This window comes from Saccopteryx bilineata, chromosome 6 (genome assembly GCF_036850765.1).
Source record: "Saccopteryx bilineata isolate mSacBil1 chromosome 6, mSacBil1_pri_phased_curated, whole genome shotgun sequence".
Lineage (NCBI taxonomy): Eukaryota > Metazoa > Chordata > Mammalia > Chiroptera > Emballonuridae > Saccopteryx > Saccopteryx bilineata.
In genome coordinates this window covers 7,488,388-7,499,889 of record NC_089495.1, presented here as the reverse complement: position 1 = coordinate 7,499,889, position 11,502 = coordinate 7,488,388, and the positions used below count along the sequence as shown (strand labels likewise).

Genomic DNA, 11,502 nt, shown 5'->3' with positions numbered 1-11,502 from the left:
CTCCCAGAATATCACCAGACCAAGTTTGCCTTTCTCACTTACCAAGCGTAGCCGACAATGAAGTCACAGCTTCCGAGGTGAATCATTTTTACTTAAGTAGTTGTGTAACTAACTGCATATAACGTATTTAGTAATATTTTATAAAGCAGGTACCTCTGTGCCAAGCATGAAGCATCATGTTAATAAAGCAGATGTGGAAATTCCCCTTCCCGGGGCCAAGGGAACCATTTATTGATTTTAGAGCAGTCATTGATTTGGTTCATTTGTTGCTTGTGTTAGAATTTACAAGAAAGTTGAACATATTTGAAAAAGATGGGCTTTGGATAGAAAGTTCGCCACCTGCAGGTTATTCGCGGTAACTGCGGAATGAAGGAGCAGCTGGAAAAACCAGGGGAGCCACCCTGGGTGAGCTCAGGGGGTGACAGGGATGGTGGTCACGTGCCAATAGTGTGCCCACCCTGGCGGGGAGCACCCCATCTGATCCTCACACGACGTAGATATTCTTATTATCCACGTTCAGTACTTAGGGACGTGAGATTGCGGTGCCACGAAATCAATTGCCCAAAGTCACCCAACTCGTAAGTGCATATTTTGGTATTTCTTACCCAATTAAAAAATGAAAACTACAAACTGTCAGATTTTTAGAAAGAAATAATGCAGATAACTAGGGCTTTAACTTGCACAAGTAGAGCTTAATAAAGAGCCTAGAGATGCCGGTGGTAGGCATCCTGACGGGGCTCAGTAATTGTGACCCGAGCTGCTCTCTGTCTACACTGTTTTATTGCCGTGATGAACTACCAACTTCTGCCTCCTGGCGCTCATTCCAGAAAGAAGCCTTCTGCATCTCCAGATGATCAGACGTGAACCTGAAAGGTTCACCCGTCTGTCCGTAGCAATCGGCAGGCTTTCCAAACAGAAAAAAAAAAAAAAAGGGAGGGGGGGAGCAGCTCCTTTGAACTGTTTGTACACAAATCATTCCTCCGAGAGCAGAGCGGAGACATCAGAAATTCTTCACGGGAGTCAGATGGGAGGTCAGGGCCGCTCCCCGCAGCCGGTGGGCAGGCGATGAAAGCAAGCTCATAAAACGGACAAAACAAAACAACACAGCACAGCTTTGCCTCCTTGCCTTCGTGATAAAACGCGGACACGAGGTTGATTTTCGGGCAGCAAACAGGGCGGCTGGAGCTCCGTCTCGCCCGATGGGGACCGGGGCGCCATCGATGTGCTATGATGGATGGATTGGTGCTGAGGATGGGAAAACTGAGGGCAGACTCTTGGGTGAGAATCCTCCTTTTAGGAGCCGGCTGACAGAGGAGCGGAATGTCGACTCCCATCAGGAATTCTCAAGACCACCATCATCAGAGCAGGCAAAGTATATATTTGCTCAGGGAAACATCTGGTGAGGAAGGTCTCCCGAGTCTCATCAGCCAGCGGCTGGCAGGCGCCCCAGCCTGCGCTGGGTTTCATTAGCGGCTGTTGGCTGGGCACTGCACCAGGGCTGTCCTTCTGTCCTGAGCTCACGGGGACGGAAACGAGCTCCTTAACGGCCTGTTGCTCACGACAGACTTTAAATTAAAAAATAAAATCACTCGCTGATCTGTATTTTATTCAGTTGTACTCTTGAATTTTATGTAGCCTGGGCAAAGAACTCTTAAAAAAAAGGATCCGGACAGTAAGTTATGAAACGAGTGTGTGAGTCAGCCCCAGTGTTTACATGTACAACTGGGCTGCCTTCGGCATGTGACGGACGCTGTGTTTTTACCTTATAACACTTGGTGCGCAGAGATCACGAGGTCGCGTCTAACGCTTTCTAGTGAAACGATTGGAACTGGCTAAATTATATACACAGAAACCCTCTTAAAGTTCAAACAGAGGCACTTTTCCCGGCAAAATATATTTTCATCAAACTGTCAAAACTACCTAGCAACCGGTACTCTGCTCTCTGCTTCTCTGAGCTCGATTGTTTGAGTCTCTCGTAGAATCTGACTGTGCAGTATTGGTTCTTCTGCAGCTGCCTTACTGAGCATAAGTCCTCCTTGTTCATCCAGGTTGTTGCATATTGCAGGATTTTCTCCTTTTTTTTTTTTTTTTTTTTTTTTTTTACAGAGTCAGAGAGAGGGATAGACAGGGACAGACAGACAGGAACAGAGAGAGATGAGAAGCATCAATCATCAGTTTTTCGTTGCTACACCTTAGTTGTTCATTGATTGCTCTCTCATATGTGCCTTGACCGCGGACCTTCAGCAGACCAAGTGACCCCTTGCTCGAGCCAGCGACCTTGGGTCCAAGCTGGTGAGCTTTGCTCAAACTAGATGAGCCAGCGCTCAAGCTGGTGACCTCAGGGTCTCAAACTTGGGTCCTCGGCATCCCAGTCCGACGCTGTATCCACTGCGCCACCTCCTGGTCAGGTTCTTTTTTTTTTTTTTTTTTGAGACCAGATAATATTCCATTGTATGTATATACTATGTGTTCTTGATCTACTCATCTGTTGATGGCCATTTAGGTTGTTTCCATGTCTTGGCTATTGTGAATAATGCTGCAGTGAACCAGAGAATGCAGCTAACTCTTGGAGATTCTGATGTGAATTTGAGAAAGTGGCAAAATCCGAGCCCATGCACACCGTTGGAGGGAACGTCACATGGTGCAGCCACTGTGGAAAACAGTATGGAGATTCCTTAAAACAGTGAAGGCTAGAACTGCCCCATGATCCAGTAATCCCATTTCTGGGTGTCGATGCAAGTCAATGATTTTGGACATAGCAACTTGCAAATACCACATCACAAGGCTGTCTAATGACTGATATAGAATCATATAGGATTGCTGTGTGCTCTAATGCATCCTCTGGTGAAAAGGTTGACCTAACTTGGTCCGTAATGAGCACAGGCAAGAAGGAGAATGATATTTCTGTTTTGTGCCATACCCGCCTGCAGCAGCCGATGCTATTCTTAAGTTTCGGTAATTGTTTGGGTCATCAATCTCTGGCAAGAACTTCTCTGCGTGCTCAGTAATAGGGAAGCCTCACGCTGTGCTACATTAAAAGATGATGAATCTCTGTCCAGGTGAAGCGGTGCCCTCTGGCTATCATAATGTATCTCCATTTTGTTTACAGATGGACCCTCACTATGCTCAATGGCAGCGGGGTACACAAGGTTTTATAAATAGATGAGACATTTGCTCCAGGTAATATCAGGACATCTGCAGCTGGAAGTCTAGGGAAAATGATTACGGTTCCCTGTAAAATAAATGACTTCGGGTAAATCGTGATAAGCTATTCAAATGATTAAAGATTATTTATTGAAAATATGCTCTTTACAAAATAACTCAAATTTTAACTTTCAGTTCTCACTCTTAAAAAGATAAAGTCTCTGTCTTTTACCTAAACATAACTTTACATTGTCATATATCATTTTGGTCATTTATAAATTTGAAAGGAATATCTTTCTAATCCTTACTCTTTGATTCATTAAGCCCTCAACCATATTTTGACATTTGTTTTAGCTTTGGATCAGAGTGTTTTATTTTTTGAGAGAAAATTTATTTTCTGACCACACAATAGGACTAACTCTCCTCTTCTGCTGTTTGGTTTATAAAGACAGCTGTGTATCCTTCCTTATTAATCAAAGGTGGCATTTTATAGATAAATATATAGGAGGAAAGTTGAGCAGAACTTGCTGTAACTTTTTGTTTTTGTTTTTAATTTTTTTAAATTATTGATTTATTTTTCTTTGGAGTGAAAAGAAAGGAGAGAAAAAGAAAAAATAAACATGGATCTGTTGTTCCATTTATTTATGCATTCATTGGTTGACTCTTGTTTCACCCTGAGCAAAGATCAAGCCCTCCACCTTGGGGTATCAGGACAATGCTCTAACCAACTGAGCTATCTGGCCAGGGCTCATATTTTGTTTCTTGTATGCAGGATTTCTATATATGTACTAGAACAAACACTTATTTTTGAACATAAAATCTTTATTCAGTTTAATAGCTTCCTGTTACAGTTGTCTCAAAATGACCTCTTACTATTGTAGAATTAATTACCAGTTTTTGTTAATAATTCTTTCTGTTTTTACTTTATGTATTTTGAGGCTGTGTGGCAAGGTGCATAAATAGCTTATAGTTTTTATGTTTTATGAAGGTTTCTGTAGTCCTTGTATTCTTATTAATGCTGTTTGCCTTTCATGTTATTTTGTCTAATTTTAATATTACTAGAATATCTTCAATTGTTATATATGCACAGTATACATTTCTCATTTTAGAATTTTCTTCCTTTCTCCATATTTTATTATATATATAATATATATATATTTGCAAGGAGCTTAAAATAGATTAACAGTACAGTCAGAATTTGTATATATAAAAGTCTAATGCATTAATATTTATTATAACTTCTGATATATCTTAGCTTTTAAAAAATATTTTTTGTTTATTATTTATGGCAGTGTTCCTCCATAGTTTTTCTTTCTTTCCTCTCTTCCTAATTGGCTCTATGGTTGACCGCAATAAATACCACAAGGCCCAGCCATCCTGGAGTTAAGTGGGAACATGTGACTAATTTTGGTCAATGGGACATAGTGCAAGCCAGCTTTCTAGAGTCTTTCTTAGGAGACAGTGAGTGGTGCCCTTTCTACCCCCTTCCTTGTCCCTTGCCACCTTCTGGTGCCTGGTAGATGGACGCTTCCTAGGGCCTAAGGGGAGGACCACTCCCCGCTCCGCCCCCCCGGCTGGCTGGCCGGTGAGTTGTAGGGTCTCTCAGGATAGCACCGAACTGACTAACCACACCAGGTCTCGCCACTGATGTGATTAACGTGAGCACGCGCCCAAAAACAAACTTTCTGAATGTGTGTGCATTGTAGTTAAATTCTATTTCAATAAGTATGCCTTTGTTCTATAATTCTCCAGAATTTTTTTTTCTTCTTGACTCCTATTGGATTGATAATATTCTCTACTCCTTTCTTTTTCTCTTCATGCACAGAGAAGTATACAAATCTTATCCTCAGTTTTTTCAGCAAACGTAATTATGTATTCTAAAGTAAATTGTAAAGTTATTGCTATCTCCTCTTAAGCAAAATACAGACCATATTTAGTCAAATAGGCAGTGTATTCCAATGTCCTCATTTTATTATTATCTAAACTAATTGCTGACCAATGGACGTTTCTTACATAATAGAAATATATTCTTTAATCTGAACTGTCCAATGTAACGGCCACATCTGGCCATGAGCACTTGAAGTATGTTTAGTATGATTGAGGAAATGATTTTCTAATTACATTTAATTTAAATTAATTTTAAAATTAAATTTTCATAGCCACATTTGGCTAGTACCATAGGACTATGCATGGAGAGGTTTAATTTTCATTTTCTCTCTATCACTTAAACAAGAGGTGAGTCATGACATATCTGAGCCAGACTTCCTGTCTGAGGGTCCTGTCTCAATCTCTCTCTCCTCCTATGACAACACTCATTTTTCAGGATTTACCTTAAATTATATTATCATTCATTAATTATCCTTCTTTCCTCACTAAGTTACAGAATATTCTATCTCAAACCATCTAATCTAAACTCGTTATTTGATGGATGAGCAAGAAGAGACTAAGAGAGTTAAATTAAGATTATTAAGTTTAATTAGTTTTATGTGACATTTCACATTCTGTTCTAGGTACTGACTTCTAAAAACTTAATTTCAATAAACTTGTATAATATGACTACATTAAGTATTGCTTGTAATAACTATCTGTTGATAAGGGATTGTAAATACTTTTTTTTGTATTGAGAGTTTTTTATAGTATTCTATTCTATCAATCAGAAAGGGAGTGCTAAAATGTACCACATATTAATGGTGGTAGTATGTGAATCCTCATTTGAAGGCATTAAAATAGAGTAAGCGAACATTATTCTCAAAATAAGTTTAAAATGCTTTTATAAATACAAGGTGTTAGTAGATAGTACACACCTTCATTTGCATTATCACAGTTTGATATGGTAATCTGGCATAAAATACTGTAACATCCAATTTAAGAGGAAAAATACCATGCAAAACACATCTCAACTCTCAAGATTTTTTTTTATATTACTCATTACTGGTTCCACTCAAAAAATGAAGGCTATGACATAAGTGTTATGAAGACTAACACCATTAAAATGGCTGAAAAATTAGCATATTTTTGCATTAGAGTGCATTAAGGTTTATGTCTAAACATCCCGAAATGCTGACAAAGAAACGTCCGTTTTGGCAAAGAGCAGTGCTGCATGGTAATTTTTATATATATTTGAAAAGTGAGTAAGACGTAAGGGCTTTAAATTTTTAAATCTCATTAGACTTGAACAGAAATTTAGTGCTCAAAGAGACCTTGGAAACAATCCACTCCAACCCCTTCACGAGCAATGACTCTGAATTTTAAGGACGTTCACTGACTCCTCTTAGAAACCACAGTGAATTCGCTGGAATCAGGACTGCACTTGAGGTCCACTGTCCCTGTCAAGTATGCTTTCCTTAGAGCCAGGCTGTGTCTCCAGATGTCGTGTTCGTTGAGGACGTATTTTAAAGAATATGAGATTGTACTTCCACCACAGGATTATTCTATAGGAAAGTTCGCGTCTCTTGCTTAGTTCGCGAGGCAGAAAGGAGAGTGTGGCCTCTATGTACCATCACACCGACAGGCCACCCGGACTCCTTGCTGTCACTCGCCAAGGAGAAAAGGAGGGCAGCCCTGGTCCAGCGCTCGGCTGGTTAGAGCCCTGAACCTATGCCTCAAGGCTGTGGGTTCGATCCCAGTCAGCGCACACACAAGGAATCAACCAATGAATGCATAAATAAGTGAAACAACAGGTCAATGTTTCTCTCTCTCCCTTCCTCTAAAAAAATCAATAAAAATACATTTGGAAAAAAAGAAGATGAGAAGAGGAAGCCTTGTCATTAACTAAATACCTTGGCCTCAACATTTTCTCCACTTTCTATTTTAATGATAATAACCCATTTTTCTGTACCATTTGACTGTCATCATTGACCTATGTGGAACTTTTCTTCACGAGAGGGCTTATGCACGCAATGAGATTGCATTCAGGATGTACTGCAGACCAGAAACTGTGCTAGGCACTCGAGTGCCAAGTCAAATAAAACGGAGAGGTCCCTCCCTGACCTTCACGGGGAACGCCTCTTGCGGTCGTTGTGATCCTTACCTATTCTTTATGCTTGCGGCAAAAATAACACACCCAGGGACACAGAGTCATCAATCAGGTCCAAAGACCCAACGATCTTAAGTGAGCACAGAAAAAGCATTGATTTGTCGGGCAAAATGAAAGCCGTCGCTAACCCTGACTTGGAGGATGAGGCGCAATGATGCAGGAACGTCGGCGGGAAGTTCAAACAAGCAGCACTGAGCGCTCCACACAGACGCGCAGCCAGAGCCGGATGGCAGTTGATGTTCTGCAAGAATAATGGGGCTCAAGCATGGGAAGTCTCGCTGCAGATGGAAGGTGGCTGAAAGGGCAGGTGGGAGGTGAGCAGTCTGCAAATATGATGTGGTCAGGGAGAGCCATCTGGAAGTTTAGATTCCAGGGATGATGAGATGCATTCATGAGTTTGCTCTGGAGAAGAGGAACCACTAGGATAGATAACTGTAGATGGACGGACAGACGGACAGACGGATAGATGATAGATAGATAGATAGATGATAGATAGATAGATAGATAGATAGATAGATAGATAGATAGATAGATAGAAAACTACGTACTGACCTGTGCCCTCCCCAAATCCTTTTTTTTTTTTTTTTCTTTCTGAAGCTGGAAACAGGGAGAGACAGTCAGACAGACTCCCGCATGCGCCCGACCGGGATCCACCCGGCACGCCCACCAGGGGGCGACGCTCTGCCCACCAGGGGGCGATGCTCTGCCCATCCTGGGCGTCGCCATGTTGCGACCAGAGCCACTCTAGCGCCTGGGGCAGAGGCCACAGAGCCATCCCCAGCGCCCGGGCCATCCTTGCTCCAATGGAGCCTTGGCTGCGGGAGGGGAAGAGAGAGACAGAGAGGAAAGCACGGCGGAGGGGTGGAGAAGCAAATGGGCGCTTCTCCTGTGTGCCCTGGCTGGGAATCGAACCCGGGTCCTCCGCACGCTAGGCCGACGCTCTACCGCTGAGCCAACCGGCCAGGGCCTCTCCCCAAATCCTTTTATCCTTTTATTGAACTTCTAGCCCTCCTCCATGTGATAATATTGGAATGTAAGGCTTTGGGAAGGTAATTAGGTTTAAATGAGGTCAAGAAGGGGGTGTCATGATGGGATTAGCACCCTTAGGAGGGACATTAGAGAGCTTTCTCCCTTGTCCTGTCTTCTTGAGAGGGCACAGAGAGTAGGTGACACTAGCCACGTCATGTAACAAATGTTCCTTGCTTCTTCCTAGAGCACAGATGGAATCTTTTTGCATTTTATCCCATTGATGCATTGGAACGTATCATGAATACCACATAGCTGGTGATATTTTCTGTGTGTCTTCAGCTTAGTAACTTCATCTCTCTTTTCATTGGCCGTTACTGTATTTAATATTGCCATATAACTTTTTCACTGTGGCCTGGCAAGTAGCTCACTTTCTTAAAAATATATCTACTCTTGCTAATACTGTTGCCATTTTCCTGCATGGCATGGGTAGGAAATAGCATGATATCACATGTAATTAGCCTCAGGCGCCCGTTCGCCCTTTTGGATTTAAGGAGAATTCGGCTTTGTTATCTGTACTGTAAAACCTAAAAGACAAAAGCAATGCACAGATGGTTATGCAGAGGGAGCCCCTGCTTCGTATTTGCAAATCCATGGGTCCAGCGTGTGCATTTGTTTGCGGGTGGAACATAATCAAGCTGGTGGAAGCCATTCGTTTGCACCCTGGTAACACTGTTCTCTATTTCAATACAGAAAAATACTCTTGGCTTTGGTACCAGGTTGACAGCAGCCTTACTTGAGAAAAATGTAACAGTGAATCCAAAAGACAGGCTGACAAAAGAGTAAACATGTAAATCTTACCCAGTAACAAAAATAACAAGTTAAATTGTCTTCAGATCAGTTGAAGGAGAACTGATGACTCCTTTATACTGTACATATGTTTTAATAAAATACAGTGATCCGGCTAACAAACAATCCATTCCCAGCAGCTCTGGGCTTGAAACAATCAAGTTAGCCTTATACAGCAGGTGCTTTTAACTGGACATATCTTGTCCATACTGGTTTAAAAGGTCATAAAACCAGAGGCTTTAAAAAAATTTTTTTAAAGTGTGGATATTACACTATAGCCTAATATTTTTACTCAAAGAAAATAAAAAGGAAGGACTTATATATTTTATGACCTTCCATTCTTCAAAGGAAAAAGAAAGAAAGACCAACTGGTCAGAGATTGGTTGATTGTAACAGGATTTTCTAGGACATCGGCAGAGTTGCAAACCTTCCACCTCTCTCGGGGTGTTTAACCTCTGCCTTGGGGGCTCGGCTGCAGGGAGGGGAAGAAGCCATGGAGTCGCAGGACCTGGTTCTGAGGGTTCCAGTGGCCCTCCCCTTTGCTGTAGCTCTCTGGGCCACATTACCTGGGCTGTTTGCACCTCTCCGCAGCCCTGAAAGAAATTACACTCCTCTCCTTCGCCTGAGACACTTGCATCGCGCTGTTAATGAGCTAGTCTGCCGACACTCTAAATGTATTTAAAAGTTTTATATGCTGTATTTATTGCAGAGCCTCTGGGACATTGAAAAAGTGTGAGTATCTTTATAACCTTCCTTTGAAATTCTTTCCTATCCATCAAGTAAATGGCTAAATGAGCAGATAAATACATTACAGAAGTGACTGACTCTCCGATGCCTGTACTCACCAGAGGCAAAGGGTCATGAATGACTAATTCACGCCCCAGGCATCTTACTGCCTTCCTAACGGATGATGTGACCATGCTCTAAGAGCAAATGAGTCTCAATTGCTTTCCTCTGCTATTTATAAAATATTTTTTGTGGTAGATAAACAAATGTAGATTAGGATGTAGGGAGAGCCACCAGAAACCGGGCCTCTTTTTCTTTTCCTGTAGGACTTGGCATATTGGAAGTGTCCCCCTCCTGCTCCACCGTGTCCCTTGTCAGCTTGGGAGACAGCCAGTGTGCCCTGTCAGGCCTTGTACCTAGGAAGGATACCTGTGAGTATTTCAACCTTTTCTCCTCAAGCAGTCGTAAATGTTAAAAGCAGTTCGGCTGCTTCAAGCCACTGCTGAGTGGCTCTGAGTTGCTAGATTGATCTGGATGAAAATATCAAAGGGGAACAAATGCTGTCGATATTTCCCCCAATGTTTCCTTTACGAAGGTCTGCACAGGTGGAGGCCCCAAGTTCTACCGTGTGATTGACGCCCACGTCAAGGTTACCTGTGGAGCGGTAGTGGTCACTGGCATTCATACGGGTTCTTCACTTGGACAGTTTCCTGCCTCCTCAGTAAACGAAAGTGCCAACTGCCCGCCTGCTCAGCGTCTGAAAGTTAATTTCTCATTCCATATGATTGAGATGAGGATTTGTTTGTATTTAAAAAAAAAAAAAAAGATATGGTAGTATTCATTCAAATAATAAATAGATTGAGAACCATTAATTGACTCTGAATGGACCAGGTCAGTTTCTTCTTCTAAAACAGACTCATACCATATGGTTTCTTTCTCCCTGCGTTCTTATTTTGGTGCGTGTGGCCGTCAAAGGTCCTGTGTGTGCAGTGGTGGCCGTGCTGGTCAGTCCTCTGGAGCCGGCACAGTGCAGGAAGAGCTCCCCAGCGAGATGACTTTGAAAGGGAAGCCTCACTTAGTGTCATGAACGAGGGAAGTGCAGAGGTCCAGCATACGGCCGAGGCAGCAGCGGCGGGTCCTTCCCAGCGCCATCCGTCCGCCCGGAGTAGCTTTACAGGGGTCATTCCATTTCGTTCGTAGGTCGAGCAGAACTATTCACATTGCAAGTGACGGAATTCCACGGCAACCCGCTTCATCAGAAGCGGACAAGGGATGTTTCACGTGTTTAGACGGTCCAGAAGTGAGGGCGTCAGGCGTGGCAGGACACGGACCAGCGACGGTCCCCTGACCCGGCTGCCTGCATTTCCAGGCCCTGCTCGTCCATGCTGGCTCCGTCCGTGGGCTCTGCATCAGGGCCCCTGGGAGGACCAGGATCCCACCACTCTCACTGAGACAGTTGCCGTGAAGGGTAGTACATCTCCCTCAAAGTCCAGATAAAATATCCTTTGCTTGACTTTCATCAGCCCGAGGTGATAAACTCTTTCCAGACTTAATCTCTGTGGGCGGGGCCGCGATGCAGGTAAACCTGAGTCACATGTCCTTGTCCTTATCCAGTGCTCCTCTTAAGGGGGAGCCTTCTTTGAACTGTGTGCACTGTGTGTGGATGAAAGAGGGTGTGGTGTGAGGCCTAAATGAATCCCCACGATGGTGTGCTGCTTTGATGTGTGAAGCCAGGTGGTTCCGGAAGAAGACAGCCGAACCCCAAGAAACCTCCTGGGGCC

General features: G+C 43.0%; 1 long non-coding RNA gene across 1 annotated transcript; it reads left to right on the top strand.

Annotated features, from left to right (window-relative positions):
* The first annotated feature begins 1,151 nt into the window (after positions 1–1,151).
* Positions 1,152–10,465, top strand: LOC136307799 (uncharacterized). The gene is made up of 3 exons (XR_010726007.1): positions 1,152–1,372; positions 10,048–10,152; positions 10,317–10,465. It is a non-coding gene; the product is annotated as an uncharacterized lncRNA (long non-coding RNA).
* The last annotated feature ends 1,037 nt before the right edge of the window (positions 10,466–11,502 follow it).